General features: G+C 37.3%; 1 long non-coding RNA gene and 1 other non-coding gene across 4 annotated transcripts in view; both read right to left on the bottom strand.

Annotated features, from left to right (window-relative positions):
• Positions 1-7,326: 7,326 nt before the first annotated feature.
• The window catches only part of LOC144229520 (uncharacterized), a 47,906-nt gene continuing 37,350 nt past the window's right edge, over positions 7,327-17,882 (bottom strand). For all 3 annotated transcript variants that reach the window (XR_013334514.1, XR_013334515.1, XR_013334516.1), the window contains one exon: positions 7,327-9,322. This is a non-coding gene — a long non-coding RNA (uncharacterized LOC144229520). The remainder of the gene's footprint in view (positions 9,323-17,882) is intronic.
• On the bottom strand, positions 12,594-12,678 carry TRNAE-UUC (transfer RNA glutamic acid (anticodon UUC)). The gene has a single exon. It is a non-coding gene; the product is annotated as a tRNA-Glu (tRNA).

Genomic DNA, 17,882 nt, shown 5'->3' with positions numbered 1-17,882 from the left:
GGGCTCAATCCCATGAACCATGAGATCATGACCTGGGCCAAAATTAAGAGTCAGATGCCTAACTGACTGAGATACCCAGGCACCCTGAGAGCTGTGTCTTAAATCCAGATCTGTCTGTTTACAGGGACCATTCTTTTGAGACCAGTTGATACAGACATTTCAAAACCATCTATGGGTGGGGTGCCTGGATGGCTCAGTTGGTTAAGCCTCCAAGTTGGGCTCAGGTCATGATCTCAGTTTGTGATTTTGAGTCCCTTGTTGGGCTCTGTGCTGACAGCTCAGAGCCTGGAGCCTGCTTCAAATTCTGTTGTCTCCTTTGCTCTCTCTGCCCCTCCCCCGCTCATGCTGTCTCTATATCAAAATAAAATTTTCATGGGTTATAGTGGAATAGAGAGAGCACAGGCCAAGTCTTTGCCTCAGTTTACTCTTCATTAAGGGTTCCTGGCTGGCTCAGTTGGTAGAGCATGCAACTCTTGATTTCAGGGTTGTGAGTTCAAACCCCACACTGGGAGTAGAGCTTACTTTAAAAAAACAATTCCTCATGAGTAATGCGTACCTCATGATGATTAAAAGAAATACAGCCTATAAAATGCCTTCATAGTGTTTGATACATAATAGGCACTTAAGAAACCCGTATCTCCAGTGTTAACTGAGTATCAAATCCAACCAGCAAAAATCTTAGTTGGACCAAACAAGGATTGTGCATGTGTGGGGGAAGGGGTAGCAGATAGGGCGGGCTCTTTTGTTATCCTACTCTTATTTTTTTTAATGCTTATTTATTTACTTTGAGAGAGAGAGAGAGAGAGAGAGAATCCTAAGCAGGCTCCATGTTGTTGTCATAGAGCTGGATGAAGGGCTCAGTCTCACAAACCGTGAGATCATGACCTGAGCCAAAATCAAGAGATCAAGAGCCAGATGCTCAAGTGACTGAGCCACCTAGGCATCCCTATCCTACTCTTATTTTTAGGAGGGAATTTGAAAGATTAAAACATACCACACACACACTGTTGTCATATCTCGCTATGGAAAGCCAAGTTTTTAAGATTTTGAGTTAGTCACAAACATTTCAAATTTAGGAGATCACACATAAAAATACGGATTCCCAGTTTCTTTAGACAAATTGGAGGCCCTGGCTGCAGTCACCGGAGCTGAGAGGTCCCCTTTAGACAGAGTGCACCCTCTGCAGGCATGTGCCACAGCCACTACTACCCACAATGTTCCTAACATGGAGTCCTCTGAGATGGATCACAATGTTCTTTTTTAACATCTTATTATATCAGACATACAAAAAAGCAGAAATAGTAGTACAATGAACTCTGTATTCATTTCTTAGGGCTACTGTAAGAAATTACCATCAATTGGATAGCTTAAAACAACAGACATTTATTTTTTTCTTTTTTTTTCAGAAATTAATTTTTTCACAGTTCTGGAGGCTAGAAGTTCAAAGTCAAGACATGAGCAGGGCCATGCTCCCTCTGAAGGTTCTAGGGAAAAAACTTTCTTGGCTTCTTCCTAGCTTCTGGTGATCCCCAGTAATCCTTGGTGCTCCTCAGCTTATTGGAAAACATCTCTGCCTCTGTCTTCACATGACGAGTTCTCCCTGTGTGTCTCTGTGTCTCCAAATCTCCCTCACGGTATCCTCTTTGGATTGAGGTTCCCTTCTAATACAGTATGAGTGCATTTTAACTTGATTATACCTGCAAAGACCCTATATCCAAGTAAGGTCACAATCAACAATACTGGAGGTTAGGGCTTTAACATATCTTTTTAGGAGACACAATTCAAACCACTTCAGCTCCCCATTATCCATCACCCAGCTTCAAAAACTATCTATATATTGCCAAAACAGCCTCATCTATACCTCCCATCCCCTACCTTTGGCCCATTACTGTTTTTTTCCCAGCCTTATGGAGGTATTTATACAATAAAATTCACCAAAGATAAGCATACAATTAAATCATTTTTAGTAACTTTATACAATTATACAACCAACACCACAATTATTTTAGAATATTGCCAGCACCCTAACACCATCCCCTGTGAGTGCAAATACTCACCTCCACTTCAAGCTCAGTCCTGGACAAACATTGACCAGTTTTCTGTGTCTACAAATATGTCCCCTCTGGGCATTTCATTTAAGTGGAATCATATAACATGCAACCATGTGTGTCTGGCTGTTTTCATTTAGCATAAGGTTTTAGAGGTTCATTTATATTTTAACTTGTATCAGTATCTCATTACTTTTTATTGCTGAATAATATTCTATGCTGAATAATTTTCCACTGTTACCATATTTTGTTTATCCATTCACCAATTGGTGGACATTTGGATTGTTTCCAGTTTGGGGCTATTATGTGTGATGCTGCCATGAACATTCATGTACAAATTTTTCTGTAGACATGTTTTCAGTTTTGTTGGGCTGATACCTAGAAGTATAATTGCTGAGTCAGGCGGTAATTCTGTTTAGTGCCTACTTTTTTCCAAAGCAGCATACTATTTTACATTCCTATCAACAGTGTATAAGGATTCTGATTTCTTCACATCCTTACCAATACTTGTTATGAATGTTTTGATTATGACCATTCCAGTGGTTGTGAAGTGCTAGCTCATGGTTTTGATTTACATTTATCTGATGACTAATGAACTTGAGGATCTTTGCATGTGTGTATTTGTATATCTTCCTTGGAGAAATGCTTACTGAAGTTTTTCCTCATTTTTTAAAAGTTTATTTATTTATTTTGAAAGAGAGAGAGAGAGAGCAAGTATGAGCAGGGGAGGGGCAGAGAGAGAGAATCCCAAGCAGGCTCTGCACTGTTAACACAGAGCTAGACTTTGGGCTTAAACTCACAAACCGTGAGATCATGACCTGAGCTGAAATTCAGAGTTGGAAGCTTAACCAACTGAGCCACCCAGGTGCCCCTTTTGCTCCTTTTTAAATTGGGTTATTGGGCTTTTTTATTATTGAGCTATAAAAAATTGTTTATATAGTCTAGATACCAGTCCCTTATCAGATATATGATTTGTAAATATTTTCTCCCATTCTTTGGATTCTCATTTCACTTTCTTGCAGTGTCAATTTGTTGTCCAAAACTGACTTCCATGCTTTGGGGCTAAAATATAACACGAAGACACAGTTTGGGATAAAGGGGAACAATAGCTTTATTGCTTTGCCAGGCAAAGGAGGCTACAGCAGGATATGGCCTTCAAAACACTGCAAACCTGCCTAGAGAGATGGGTTGGGGGTGGGGGAGGGAGGTTATGGGGAAATACAGGATCTAGCTGTTTTTGACAGGAATAGTGTTCTTGCTGCCAGCCTGTCAGGTCTTTAGGGTGGTACTGGGTTCCTCAAACAAAAGGCTAAGAATGGAGGACCCCATTCTTACCCCAGGTTTGCAGAAGAGAGGAAAAATGGTACTTTAAAATAGAGCCTCGTGGGGCATGTGAGTGGTTCAGTTGGTTAAGCATGGCTCAGGTCATGATCTCATGGTTCAAGCCCTGTATCAGGCTCTGTGCTGACAGCTAGAGCCTGCTTGGGATTCTCTCTCCCTCTCTCTCTGTCCCTTCCCCGCTCTCATGTTCTCTCTCTCTCTCTCTCTCTCAAAATAAGTAAATAAACATTTAAAAAAATAAAATAAAATCGAGTCTCACTGAAGCATTAGGGCAGCCAATTTGATTTTTGTTCATCTTTATGCTTTTAAACTGTTCCACTTTGAAGCATAAAAGTTTTTAATTTGGGTGAAGTCAAGTTTCTTTATCTCTTTTTCTTTTGTTCCTCATGTTTTTGATGGCATATCTAAGAATCCATTGTTAAATCAGAGACCATGAACAATAACCCTATATTTTCTTCTAAGAGTTTTATACTTTTAGCTCTTATACTTAGGTCCTTGATCTATTTTTCATTAATTTTTACACATGGTGTGAGATAAGAATCAAACTTAATTATTTTGCATATGGTTCTTCAGTTGTCCCAACACTATTTATTGAAGGCTATTCTTTTCCCATTAAATGACGTTGGTGACATCCTTGTCAAAAATCAATTAACCATAGACACATGGGTTTACTTCTGGACTCTCAATTATATTTCATTCATCTATATGCTCTTCCTTATGCTAGTAACACGCTGCCTTGATTATTACTTCTTTGTAGTAAGTTTTGAAATTAGGAAGTGTGAGTCCTCTAACTTTGCTCTTTTTTTTTCAAGATTTTTTGGCTATTCTTTGCAATTCTATGTGAAATCTAGAATCAGCTTGTCAATCTCTACAAAGAAGCCAGCCAGGATTCTGATATTGTGTTAAATCTGTAGATCATTTTGGAGAGTATTACCATTTAACAATATAGACTTTCCAATTCATGAACATACATCTTTTCCCGTATATTTAGACTTTCCTCCATTTCTTTCAACAACTTTTTTTTCAGAGTATGTTTTCTGCATCTTTTGTTAAATGGTTCCTAAGTATTTTTTTCTTTTTGATGCTATTGTAAATACAATTATTCTCTTAATTTCATTTTAAGATTGTTTATTGCAACTATATAGAAATACAATTGATAATTTTGCATATTGATCTTGTATCCTGCAACTTTGCTGAACTTATTTACTACTACTATAAGCTTTTTTAATGCACTCCTTTGGATTTTCTTCTTTTTTTTTTAAATGTTTATTTATTTTGAGAGTGAGAACATGAGCAGGGAGGAGCAGAGAGAGAGGGGAGAGAGAGAATCTCAAGCAGGCTCTGAACTGTCAGCACAGAGCCAGATGCAGGGCTCCATCTCATGAACCGCAAGATCATGACCTGAGCTGAAATCAAAGAGTCTGACACTTAACCGACTGAGCCATCCAGGCGCCCCTATTTCTTTGGATTTTCTATATACAAATCATGTCATTGGCAAATACAGATTTACTTTTCCCTTTCCAGTTCAATTATTTTTTTTGCTTAATTTTTCTGGTTAGAACCTCTAACTAATGGTGAAGAGAAGTCCCAAGAGTGGACATCTTGTCTTATTTCTTTTTTTTTTCTAAAATTTTTTACTGTTTTATTTTTGAGAGAGAGAATCTGAAGCAGGCTCTAGGCTCTGTGCTGACAGCTCAGATGTGGGGCTTGAACTCATGAATCGTTGAGTTCATGACTTGAACCACAGTCAGACAGTTAACTAACTAAGCCACCCAGGCACCCATCTTGTCTTATTTCTGATCCTAAGGGGAAAGCACCCACAATTTTAGTGTTAAGCATGATGATAGCTGTAAGCTTTTCATAGTTATCTTTTATCATGTTGAAGTTCCATTCTATTCCTATTTTATTGAATGTTTTTACCATGAAACAGTGTTGGATTGTGTCAAATGCTTTTTCTGCATCTACTGAGATAATCATGTAGTTTTTTGTTATTTTTTCTATTGATATTACATATTACATTAATTCACTTTTGGATGCTAAACCAACCTTTTGTTCCTGGGATAAATCCCACTTAGTCAAGGTGTATAGTTCTTATTATATGTTGTTGGGTGCTAGTCCATTTTTTAAAAATTTACTGTGTTATTGAGAGTAAGAGTTGTTTATATGTTATGGATACAACTTCTTTATCAAATAATATGGTTCAAAAATATGTTTCCCAATCTGTAATTTGTCTTTTTATCTTTTTATAAATGTGTGTTTCACAGAACAAAAGTTTTTCATTTTATTAAAACTCAATTTATCTTTTTTTCTTTTGTGGATCATCATTTTAGTTCATATCTGAGAACACAAAGGTTTTCTCCTGAATTTTCTTCTAAAAGGTTTATAGCTGTAGTTCTTAAATTTATGTCTGTGTCCTATTTTCAATTGAGTTTTCAGTATGGTGTGAGGTAAGGGTATAAATTCATCATTTTGCATTTTGATATCCATTGTACCAAAACCATTTGCTGAAAAATACTACCTTTCCTTTATCAAATTGTCTTGACAGTTTGTTGCAAATCAATTGACAATAAGCATAAGGGTTTATTTATGGGCTCTTGATTCTGTTTTATTGATAATATATCTAGCGATTTGCCAGTTGAGTTTGTATTGAGGTAGTGTAAGTCCTCCAACTCTTCTTTATTTTCCAAATTCTTTTATCTATTTTAGAAACTTCCATTTGCATATGAATTTTAGGATAGGTATGACAATTTCTACAAAAATCCTGCCAGGATTTTACTGGGATTGTACTGAAAGTGTAAATCAATTTTGGGAAAATTGCCATCTTAACAATAACAAGTCAAAACAAAAACAAAAACAAAAAAACAATAACAAGTCTGTGATCATGAATATCTCTCCATATATTTAGATATTCTTAAATTTCTCTCAGCAATGTTTTGTAATTTTTGTTCTATAATCTTGCATTCCTTTTAATAAATCTCTTCCTAAGCATTTTATTCTTTTTTATGCTAATGTGAATAGAATAATTTTTCTCACTCCATTTTTAAATTATTTATTGCTAGTATAGAGAAATACAATTCTTTCTTTTTTTTAAGATTTTACTTTTTAGGGGTGTCTGGGTGGCTCAGTCAATTAAGCATCTGACTCCAGGTCAGGTCATGATCTCATGGTTCATGAATTTAATCCCTACATAGGCTCTCTGCTGTCAGCACAGAGCCCAGTTTTGATCCTCTGTTCCCCTCTCTTTCTGCCCCTCCCCACCTTGTGCTCTCTTTGTCTCTCTCAAAAATAAATAAACATTTTTTTAAAAAAGATTTTCCTTTTGGGGCACCTGGGTGGCTCAGTTGGTTAAGCATCTGACTTCGACTCAGGTCAGGATCTCATGGCTTGTGGGTTTGAGGCCCACATCAGGCTCTGTGCTGACTGCTCAGAGCCTGCTTTGGATTCTGAGTCTCCCTCTCTCTCTCTCTGCCCCTTCCTTGCTCATTCTCTCTCTCTCTCTCTCTCTCTGTCTCTCAAAAACAAATAAAAATTTAAACATTTTTTTTAAGATTTAATTTTTTAAGTAATCTCTACACCCTATATGGTCCTTAAACTTAAAACTCTGAGATCAAGAGTTCCATGCTCTACTGACTGAGCCAGCCAGGCACCCCCACTATTTATTTCTTTATATTAACTTTGTATCCTGTAACTTTACCAAACCCATTCATTAGTTTTAACAGCTTGTGTGTGTAATGGGAGGAAATTCCTTAATATTTTTTTAAATGTAAATTTATTTTAAGTAATTTCTACATCCAATGTGAGGCTTAAACTCACAAGAGCTTCATGTTCCTCAGACTGAGCCAACCAAGTGCCTCCCTTTAGGATTTTCTATATGATGACCACGTTATCCCTGAATAACCACAGGCTTACTTTTTTATGCCCAAATAGGTGCCTTTAATTTCACTTTCTTGGCCTTGATGCTATCTAGAACCTCCAGTATAATGTTGCATACAAGTGGCAAAAGTGGACACCCTTGCCTTCTTTCTAATCTTAGCAGAAAAGGCATTTCAATCTTTTACTATAATGACGGTAGCTGTAGGGTTTTTCCATCAAATTCTTCTTTTTTCTTTCAAGATTTTATTCAAATTCAAGTTGGTTAACATATAGTGTAGTGTTGGCATCAGGAGTAGAATTTAGTGCTTCATCACTTACATACACCTAGTGCTCATCACAAGTGCCCTCCTTAACGCCCATCACCCATTTAGACCATCCCCCTACCCACCTCCCCTCCAGCAACCCTCAGCTTGATCTCTATAGTTAAGAGTCTCTTATCCTTCCTCTCTGCTTTTATCTTATTTTATTTTTACTTCCCTTTCCCTATGTTCATCTGTTTCATTTCTTAAATTTCACATATGAATGAAATCATATGGTATTTGTCTTTCTCTGACTGACTTATTTTGCCTAGCATAATCCACTCTAGTTCCATCCATGTCATTGCAAATGTCAAGATTTCATTCTTTTTGATGAGTAATATTCCATTGTGTATGTATGTATGTATACATATATACCACATCTTCTGTATCCATTCATCTGTTGATGGACATTAGGGCTCTTTCCAGAATTTGGCTATTGTTGATAGTGCTGCTATCAGCATAGGGATGCAGGTGCTCCTTCAAGTCAGTACTTTTGTATCCTTTGGATAAATACCTAGTAGTGCAATTGCTGAGTCATAGGGTAGTTCTATTTTTAACCTTTTGAGGAACTTCCATAGCTGTTTTCCAGAGTGTCTGCACTAGTTTGTATTCCTACCAACAGTGTAAGAGGGTTTGCCTTTCTCCTCATTCTCACCAACATCTGTTGTTTCTTGGGTTTAATTTTAGCCATTCTGATAGATGCGAGGTCGTAACTCATTGTGGTTTTGATTTGTATTTCTCTGATGGTGAGTGATGTTGAGCATTTTTTCATGTGTCTGTTAGTCATCTGGATGTCTCCTTTAGAGAAATGTCTGTTCATGTCTTCTGCCCATTTCTTAATGGGATTATTTATTTTTTGGGCTTTGAGTTTGACACGTTCTTTATAGATTTTGGATACTAGCCTTTTATCAGATATGTCATTTGCAAATATCTTCTTCTATTCTGTAGGTTGGATTTTAGTTTTGTTGTTTCCTTTGTTGTGCAGAAGTTTTTTATCTTGATGAAGTCCCAATAGTTCATTTTCACTTTTGTTTTCCTTGCCTCTGGAGATCTGTCTAGTAAGAAGTTGCTATAGCCAAGGACAAAGAGGTTTCTGCCTGTGTTTTCCCCTAGGATTTTGATGAATTCTTGTATCACATTTAGGTCTTTCAACCATTTTGAATTTATTTCTGAGTATGGTGTAAGAAAGTAGTAACCTTCTATTCTAAGTTTATTGAGAATTTTTATCATTACTAGGTATTGGATTTTGCCAGAAAATTTTTCTGTACCTATTGAGATGACTGTATGGGTTTTGTTCTTTATTTTCACTGGCTTTTATTTTATTTTTTATGCCCAATGGGCTTCTTTCATTTATGTTTGCATCTTGGCACCTGTAGGTATTTGCATCACCTACGTCAAGAATCAGCCTTGTGTTCACTTAAGAAAGGAAGGTGACCATTCTTTACTAGTCCTAGGATGCCAATGTCACTTCACAGTGTTATCTCCCAAATTTAATAAATTCATTGTGGAGTCAGAAGGCTGCTGCTTTTGCTGGTAGACTTTTCCTCTGAGGCCTAGAGCCTGTACCTCAGTGTTGAGCATGTTCTGGATGAAGTGCTCTTGTCCTGGCTGTCAAGCAGGAGATCTGTAACCTTCTTGGATTTCAGAGTCACTCTCCACTGAGCAAGAAAAGTCTGCTGTCCAGACCACCCTGCTCTCTTCTGTGGCTTGTTGGAAATATGAGGGTAGAAGGGAAGACCAGCCTGTGGGCTCACCAGTTTCCTAAAAGGTAGGAAAGTGTCATTGGTTATTAGCTGGGTTGGGGGAGCTTATTCCTTCACCTTCCCCGGCCTTCTCAGGCATACTGAGTCTCAGTTACCTCATACTGGTCTGAGGAGATACCAGCCCCAAAGACAGGACAGACGCTGCTCCTTCTCAGGCTGCCCCATGCCTAACCCTAGCCTCCAATTATACCTGCCTATACCTGCCGATCCATCGCTCGGAGCCAGCTCCCTCAGTGGAATTGAACAAATCTATGGGCTTGTCCCACATATGGGTGAGGCAGAGAATTCACCCAAGATGGATGGTTTGGTTCTTGCTTCTTCACCCTGTAAACCTATATCAGAACCCACTTGCCTATTCAGGTCACCCACTCACCTCTGAGCCTCATCCAGTCCCCTCAAATGGGCTTCACTGACCCCACTTTACAGACACAAAAACCAAAGCAAAGACTGACCCCAAAATCACACAACTTATAAGTGACAAAGACAAAGATTTGAACCCAGGATCCCAAATCCCGGTGCCCTTTCCAACAGCACAATGTGTTCCAAACAACATTTGGATTACCACCTTCATGATTTTTGCCATATCTGTCCCTTATTGTTTACTTAATAATGTCCTTTATTTTTTTAAAGGATTTTTGAAAAATGTTTATTTATTTGAGAGAGAATGGGTGAGCAGGGGAGGTGCAGAGAGAGAGAGAATCCCAAGCAGGTTTCATGCTCAGTGCACAGCTCAGTGTGGGCTTCATCTCACGAATTGTGAGATGATGACCTGAGGTGAAATCAAGAGTAGGACACTTAATCGACTAAGCCACCCAGGTTCCCCTTAATAATTTTCTTTAAATCAGGGTGCTTGGCTGGCTTAGCCAAAAGAACATGTGACTCTCGATCTTGGAGTCAGGTTTGAGCCACACATTGGATATAGAGACCATTTAAATAAATAAGTAAACAAACAAATTTTAAAAATAATTTTCTTTAAACCAACTCACTTAAAAAGTTGTTTTAGGGGTGCCTGGGTGGCTCATTCAGTTAAGTGTCAACTCTTGATTTTAGCTCAGGTCATAATCTCAAGGTGGTAGGATTGAGCCCTGTGTTGGGCTCCCCACTGAGCTTGGAGCCTGCTTGGGATTCTCTCTCTCCCTCTCCTTCTGCCTCCTTCCTCCCCATACTTGTGCATGTGCGCTCTCTCTCTCTCAAGTAAAGGAAGGAAGGAAGGAAGGGAAAAAGAAAGAGAGAAAGAAAGGTTTTATTTTGAAATAATTATAGATTCACTGGAAGGAACAAGAAATGTACAGAGAGGTTCCTTGCATTAAAACCAGCCTCCCTCAGTGGCAACATCTTGTATAAGTTAACAATTTATGGACCATGAATTTTAAAAGAAAAACATTTTTTAAATGTTCCTTTATTTTTGAGAAAGAGAGAGAAAAATAAAAGACAGAGTGCAAGTGGGGAAGGGTTAGAGAGAGGGAGACACAGAATCTGAAGCAGGCTCCAGGCTCTGAGCTGTCAGCACAGAGTCCAATGTGGGGCTCAAACCCATGAACCTTGAGGTCGTAACCTGAGCTGAAGTCAGACACCCAAGTGACTGAGTCACTCAGGCACCCCATATGGACCATGCTTTTGATATCAAAACCAAGATATGAATCTTGGTACAATTCACAGAACACATTCAGATATGCACTTGTGTCTGTGTGTGTGCGTGCATGTGCGCGCACGCGTGTGTGTGTAGCTCTATGCAATTTTATTGTATGTGTAACTGAACCATCACAAGATTCTCTCCTGCTTCCTTTGTAGCCACACCCACTCCACTCCCCTCGCATCCTTCACCCTTGGCAAACACTGATCTAGTCTCCATCTCTATAACTGGTATTTAATGAATGTCACATAAATAGAGTTGTGCAGTACACATCCTTTTGAGACTAGCTTTTTTCACTCAGCATACTTTCCTTGATGTTCAACTAAATGATTACCTGTATGAATAGTTTTGTGGGTTGAGTTTTTTTTTTTTTTTTTAATATTGCTGAGTAAGTATTCCATGGTATGAATGTAGCATGGTATTTTTAGCCATTCACCCACTAGAGGACATTTGGGTAGTTTTCAGTTTGGGGTTATGAATAAAGCTGCTATGAATATTTGTATACGTGTTTCTGTAAGAAAGTAAGTTTTCATTGATAGGTCGTATGTACCACAAGTCCATTTTTAGATTTGAAAAAAACCGTTTTCCAAAGATACATTTTATATTCCTACTAGCAATGAGTGATCCTGTTTTTCCACATCCTCACCAGCATTTAGTTTTGTAACTCTTTATTATTTTATTCTAATGGGTGTGTGGTTAATTTACTTGCATTTCACTAATGTCTAATGACGTTGAACATCTTTTCATACATGCTTTTTTTGCCATCTGTATATATCCTTTTCAATGCAATGTGTGGACGTGTCTTTTCCCCATTTTCTTTTTTTTTTTTTTTGCTTTTTTGTTTTTTGTTTTATTTATTGCTAGGAGAGAGAGAGAGAGACAGCGTGAGCAGGGGAGGGTCAGAGAGACAGGGAGTCACAGACTGAAACAGGCTCCAGGCTCTGAGCTGGCAGTCAGCACAGAGCCCGACGCGGGGCTCGAACCCACAAACCGCCGAGATCATGACCTAAGCGAAAGTCGGACGCTTAACCGACTAAGCCACCCAGGCGCCCCTTTTCCCCATTTTCTAATCAGAATGTTTGGCTTTCTTAATGTTCAGTTATTGAGAGTTCTTTATATATTTAAGATACTACTCTTTGTCTGATATATGGTTTATAAATATTTTCTCCCAATCTGTCATTTATCTTTTGATCCTCTTACTGGTCTTCTGTAGATCAAAAGTTTTTAACTCTGGCAAGCTTCCATTTATCAGTTTTCCATTATGGACCATGCTTTTTAAAATAATAAAAAACATGTGGGTACCTGGGTGGTCGGTTGAGCGTCCAACCTCAGCTCAGTCATGATATGGCATTTTGTGGGTTTGAGCCCCACATCAGGCTAGCTGCACTAAAACTGCTGTCATTGCAGAGCCTGCTTTGGATCCTCTGTCCACCTCTTTCTGCTCTTCCCCCACTTTCATTCTGTCTCAAAAATAAATAAATGTTTTAAAAAATAAAATAAAAATTGTATGTATTTTTTTAAAATATTTTTATTTATTTCTAGGAGAGAGAGACAGCGTGAGCAGGGGAGGGTCAGAGAGAGAGGGAGACACAGGCTTTGAAACAGGCTCCAGGCTCTGAGCTGGCAGTCAGCACAGAGCCCGACGCGGGGCTCGAACCCACGAACCGCGAGATCACGACCCGAGCGAAAGTCGGACGCTCAACCGACTAAGCCACCCAGGCGCCCCAAAAATTGTATGTATTTAAAGTGTACAACACGATGCTTTGTTATACGTATAGAGTGAAACAGTAACTGTAGTGAAGCTATTAACATATCTCCTCACATAGTTACTATTTTCTTGATGATGAGAACATGCAAAATCTACTTTGTTAACAAATTTCCAGTATTATTATAAACTATAGTCATCATGCTGTACATTAAATCTCTAGGCTTACCCACCTTACATAATAGCAACTTGGTACCCTTTGACCAATATCTCCCCATGCCCTCCACCCCACCACCCAAACCCCTGACAACCACTGTCATACCCTCTGGTTCTATGAATTTGACTTTTTAAGATTCCACAGGTAAGTGAGATCATGCAGGGGTTTTTTTTCGTTCTATGAATAGCTTATTTCACTTAACATACTGTAACACACTGCTTTTGGTATCAAATCTAAAAACTTTTTGCCTAGTCCTGGATTCCAAAGATTTTCTCCTACGTTTTCTTTTTCCTGAATGTTTTATTATTTTTAAAAAATTTTCCTCTTTAATGTTCCATTCATTTCTGAGAGAGAGAGAGACAGCGTGAGCAGGGGAGGGTCAGAGACAGAGGGAGACACAGAATTCGAAACAGGCTCCAGGTTCCGAGCTAGCCATCAGCACAGAGCCCAACTTGGGGCCCACGAACCATGAGATCATGACTTGAGCCTAAGTCAGATGCTCAACCAACTGAGCCACCCAGGCGCCCCTCCTGGATCTTTTATAACTTTATGTTTTACCCTTTAGTTCATAATTCATTTTGAGTTACTTTTTATAAGGTGTGAGGTTTTCTTTTTTCTTTTTTTCTTTTTGCCATTTTGGCACCATTTATTGAAAAAGTTATCCTTCCTCTATTGAATTGCTTTTGCTCTTTGTCAAAAATTAATCAGGCATACTTATATGGATCTACTTCTGGATTCTCAATCCTATTCCATTGATCTATGTGTCTGTCTCTCCATCTGTTCCTGTAACTATATAGTATGCCTTAACATCGTATTTTATTTTTATTTTTTTAATTGTTTTGGTTGGCTGCCTGGCTGGCTCAGTCAGTTGAGTATCCGACTATTGATGTTGGCTCAAGTTGTATCTTGCTGTTGTGGGATCAAGCCCCATGTTGGGCTCCAATTTGAGCATGAAGCCTGCTTGGGATTTTCTCTCTCTCCCTTTCTCTCTGCCCCTCCCTCACCCACACACAGGCACTCTCTTTCTCTCAAAATAAACTTTAAAATAAAACAAAATAAAATTGTTTTGGTTATTCTAGAGCTCTTTCTTTTCCATATAAATTTTAGAATAAGATTGTCACTGTCTAAAAGAATTTTTTTTGCTGAGCTTTTAATAGAAATTTTGTTAAATCCATGGATAAGTGTAAGCAGAATTGACATCTTTGTAGTGATGAGTCTTCCAATTCATGAACATGGTATGTTTATCCAAGTATTTAGGGCTTCTATGATTTCTTTCTTCAGAATTTTGTAATTTTCATCAGATATATTCTGTCCATATTTTGTTGGACTTATGCCTGAATATACTATTTTAAATGTAATGATGGGTTACATTAATTAATTTTCAAATAATGAAACAGATTTGCATATCTTGAATAAGTTCTAGTTGGTTGTGGTATATTATTCTTTTTACACATTGTTGGATTTTATTTCCTAAAAATTCTTTGAGAATTTTTGTGTCTGAATGTATGAGAAATATTGATCTGTAGTTTTTTCTTTTTGAGCTATCTTTGTGTTTGGTATGGAGAGAGTACTAGCCTCATAAAATGAGTTAGGAAATGAAAATTTCTCTTTCATATTCTTGAAGAGAGTGTGTATAATTGATGTTAGTTCTTTGACTGTTAGATAACATTCTCCAGTAAACCATCAGGGCCTGGAGGGTTTTTTTTTTTTCAGCATTTAAATTAAAATTTTAATTTTTTAGTAATTAAAACATTATTAAGGTTATCTATTTCACCTTGACTGAGCTTTGGTAGATTATGGGTTTTGAAGAATTGGTTCATCTCTTCCAAGTCCAATAATGTGAAGTTATTTATAGTAGTCTTTTATTATCTTTTTAATAACTGCATGATTTGTTGTGATATCTCCCATTCCCTCCTGATATTGATTTCTCTTTTTTGTCCTTATTGTCATAGGTTTGTCAATTCTTAAATTTTTTCCCAAAGAAATAGCTTTTTATTTTATTAATTTTCTCCATTATTTTTCTGTTTTCAATTTCTTTTCTCTCTGCTTTTATCTTTTTATTTTCTTCTCTTGGCTTTGGTTTACTTTTCTTTTTCTAGTTTCTTGAGGTGGGAACTTAGATTATTAATTTAATGTCTTTACTATTTTCTAATGTAAAAATTTTTAGTGCTATCAATTTTCCTCTCAACACTGCTTTAGCTGCATTCCACAAATGTTGATATATTTTCATTTTCATTCAGTTTTATATTATTCATTTATTTGTTTAAATGTTTCTTTTTGAGAAAGAGAAAGAGTGCAAGCAGGGGAGGGCAGAGAGGAGAGAGGGAGACACAGAATCTGAAGAAGGCCCAGGCTCTGAGCTATCTGCACAGAGCCCGACATGGGACTTGAACCCATGAACCATGAAATCATGACCTGAGCTGAAGTCAGAAGCTCAACCGACTGAGCCACCCAGGCACCCCCAGTTTTATATTTTTTAAAAATTTCCTTTGAAAGGGTCATCTGGGTGGCTCAGTTGGTTAAGCGTCTGACTTTGGCTCAAGGTCACAATCTCACTGTTTGTGAAGCCTGCTTCAGATTGTGTATTTCCCTCTCTCTCTGTCTTCCCCCTGCTTGTGCTCTGTTTCTCTGTCTCTTTCTCTCTCTCAAAAATAAACATTAAAATATTTTTAAAAATTTCCTTTGATATTTCTTCTTTAACCTATGCATTATATTAAAGTGTTTCATTTAATTTCCAGGAGTTTGGAGATTTTCCTGTTGTCTTTCTGTTAATGATTTCTAGTTTGATTCCATTATGGTAAGAGCACATACACTGTATGAGTTCAATTTTTAAGAATTTAAGGTTGTTTTTTTTTTTTTTAATGTTTTATTTATTTCTAGGAGAGAGAAGAGACAGCATGAGCAGGGGAGGGTCAGAGACAGAGGGAGTCACAGACTGAAACAGGCTCCAGGCTCTGACCTGGCAGTCAGCACAGAGCCCGACGCGGGGCTTGAACCCACGAACCGCGAGATCATGACCTAAGCGAAAGTCGGACGCTCAACCGACTAAGCCACCCAGGCGCCCCAAATTTAAGGTTGTTTTATCATCCAGGATATGGGTCACCTTGGTGAATGTTTCTTGGTCACTTGGAAGGTATATATATATTTTGTCTTTGTTAGGTGGACAGCTCTATAAATGTCCTTTTGGTTGATGGTGTTGTTCAATTATCCAAATCTCTTCTGATTTGTTTAGTAGTTCTATCAATTGCTGGGAATTACATGTTAAAATTCCCAATTATAATTATGTATTTATCTATTTCTCCTTCTGATTGTATCACTTTTGCTTATATAATTTGAAGGTCTGATGTTTGTTGCATATACATTTAGGATTGCTATATGTTTTTGGTGAAATGATCATTTTATCATTATGTATTGTCCTTGTTTCTAGTGATTTTCTTGCTCTAAATTCTAATGTTTTTTTACTATTACTATAGTCATTCCTTCTTTTTAAAATGAATGTTTGCATGATATAACTTTTTTTTTATCATTTTACTTTCCACCTTCCTATACACTATGCTTGAAATGAATTGCTTGTAGACAGCATATAGTTGGATCATAATTTTGAAGTAATTACTGATGTGTTAAGGCTTTCGTCTGCCATTTTATTTTTTTTTATTTTTTTTTAATGTTTTATTTATTTCTAAGAGAGAGAGAGGGAGACACAGACTGAAACAGGCTCCAGGCTCTGAGCTGGCAGTCAGCACAGAGCCCGATGCCGGGCTCGAACCCACGAACCGCGAGATCATGACCTAAGCGACAGTCGGACGCTTAACCGACTAAGCCACCCAGGCGCCCCTAGTCTGCCATTTTATTATGCGTTTTCAGTTTTTCCTTTTGTTTCTCAGCCTGTTGCTTTTTACTACCTTCATATAGATTAAACATTTAGGTAAAGATAACATTTTTAGAGTTCCAGTTTGCTTTATGATGTTTTTTGAGTATATTGCTTTGAATACATATACAATATACATATGAAGTGTACAATATATTATACAGAATATGTAACATACAAATGTATATATTTGTAGGGTTTCTAGTAACTATTCCATGTATTACCATATAATTATGTAATTAATCACAGCTCACTGGTGTTTATATTTACTGCACTGAATGAAGAGTAGAAACGATACTTCCCATTTAGATCCCTTTACCTTTCCACTTTTTTGATACAATTGTCTTATATATTTCCTCTATATACATTGTGTGCCACATCAAATGGTATTATAAATTTTTCTTCAATCATAAAATATGATTAAAAATCATGAGATAAAGGACTCTTTACTTTTATTTCTACCCATTCCATTGCTCTTTAATTTCTAAACCTTCTGTCATTTTCTTTCCAATGAGAGAACAAACTGTAGCCATTTTTTAGTGGCAAGTCTGCTAGCAGCAAATTCTCTTGGCAGTCATTTATCTTAGAATGGTTTTATTTCCGCCTTCATTCCTCAAGGATAGTTTCATTGGGTGTAAGATTTGGGGTTGACAGTTCTTTATTTTATTCAGCAGTTGAAAAATGTTGTGCTATTTACATCCTGATTTTATGGTTTCAGATGAGAAAACTGCTGCCATTGAAGGTGATATTCTTTTATTGGTAATGTACCATTTCTCTCTGGCTGCTTATATTTTTTCTTTGTCTTTGGTTTTTAGAAGTTTAATTATGATGTACCTTGATGTGGATCTCTTTGAGTTCATCCTATTTGGGATTTATTAGGCTTCATGTATCTATATTTTTATGTCTTTCACCAAATTTGAGAAGTTTTCAAATATTGTTCCTTTGAACACCTTTTTAGTCCCACACTCTTTCTCCACTTCTGGAACATGATATGAAAGTTAGATCCTTTGTTATTGTCCCACAGACCCATGAGGCTATGTTCAATTTTTTTCAGTATTAAAAATTTTTTCTTTAGAGTAGTTTTAGGTTCAAAGCAAAACTGAGATGAAGGTAGATAGATTTTCCTTTTATGCCA

The sequence above is a fragment of the Crocuta crocuta genome, unplaced genomic scaffold (assembly GCF_008692635.1).
Source record: "Crocuta crocuta isolate KB4526 unplaced genomic scaffold, BGI_CrCroc_1.0 scaffold348, whole genome shotgun sequence".
In the NCBI taxonomy this organism is placed as follows: Eukaryota; Metazoa; Chordata; class Mammalia; order Carnivora; family Hyaenidae; genus Crocuta; species Crocuta crocuta.
Note: the sequence above shows the minus strand (reverse complement) of the source record. Positions and strands in the feature narration are given on the sequence as shown.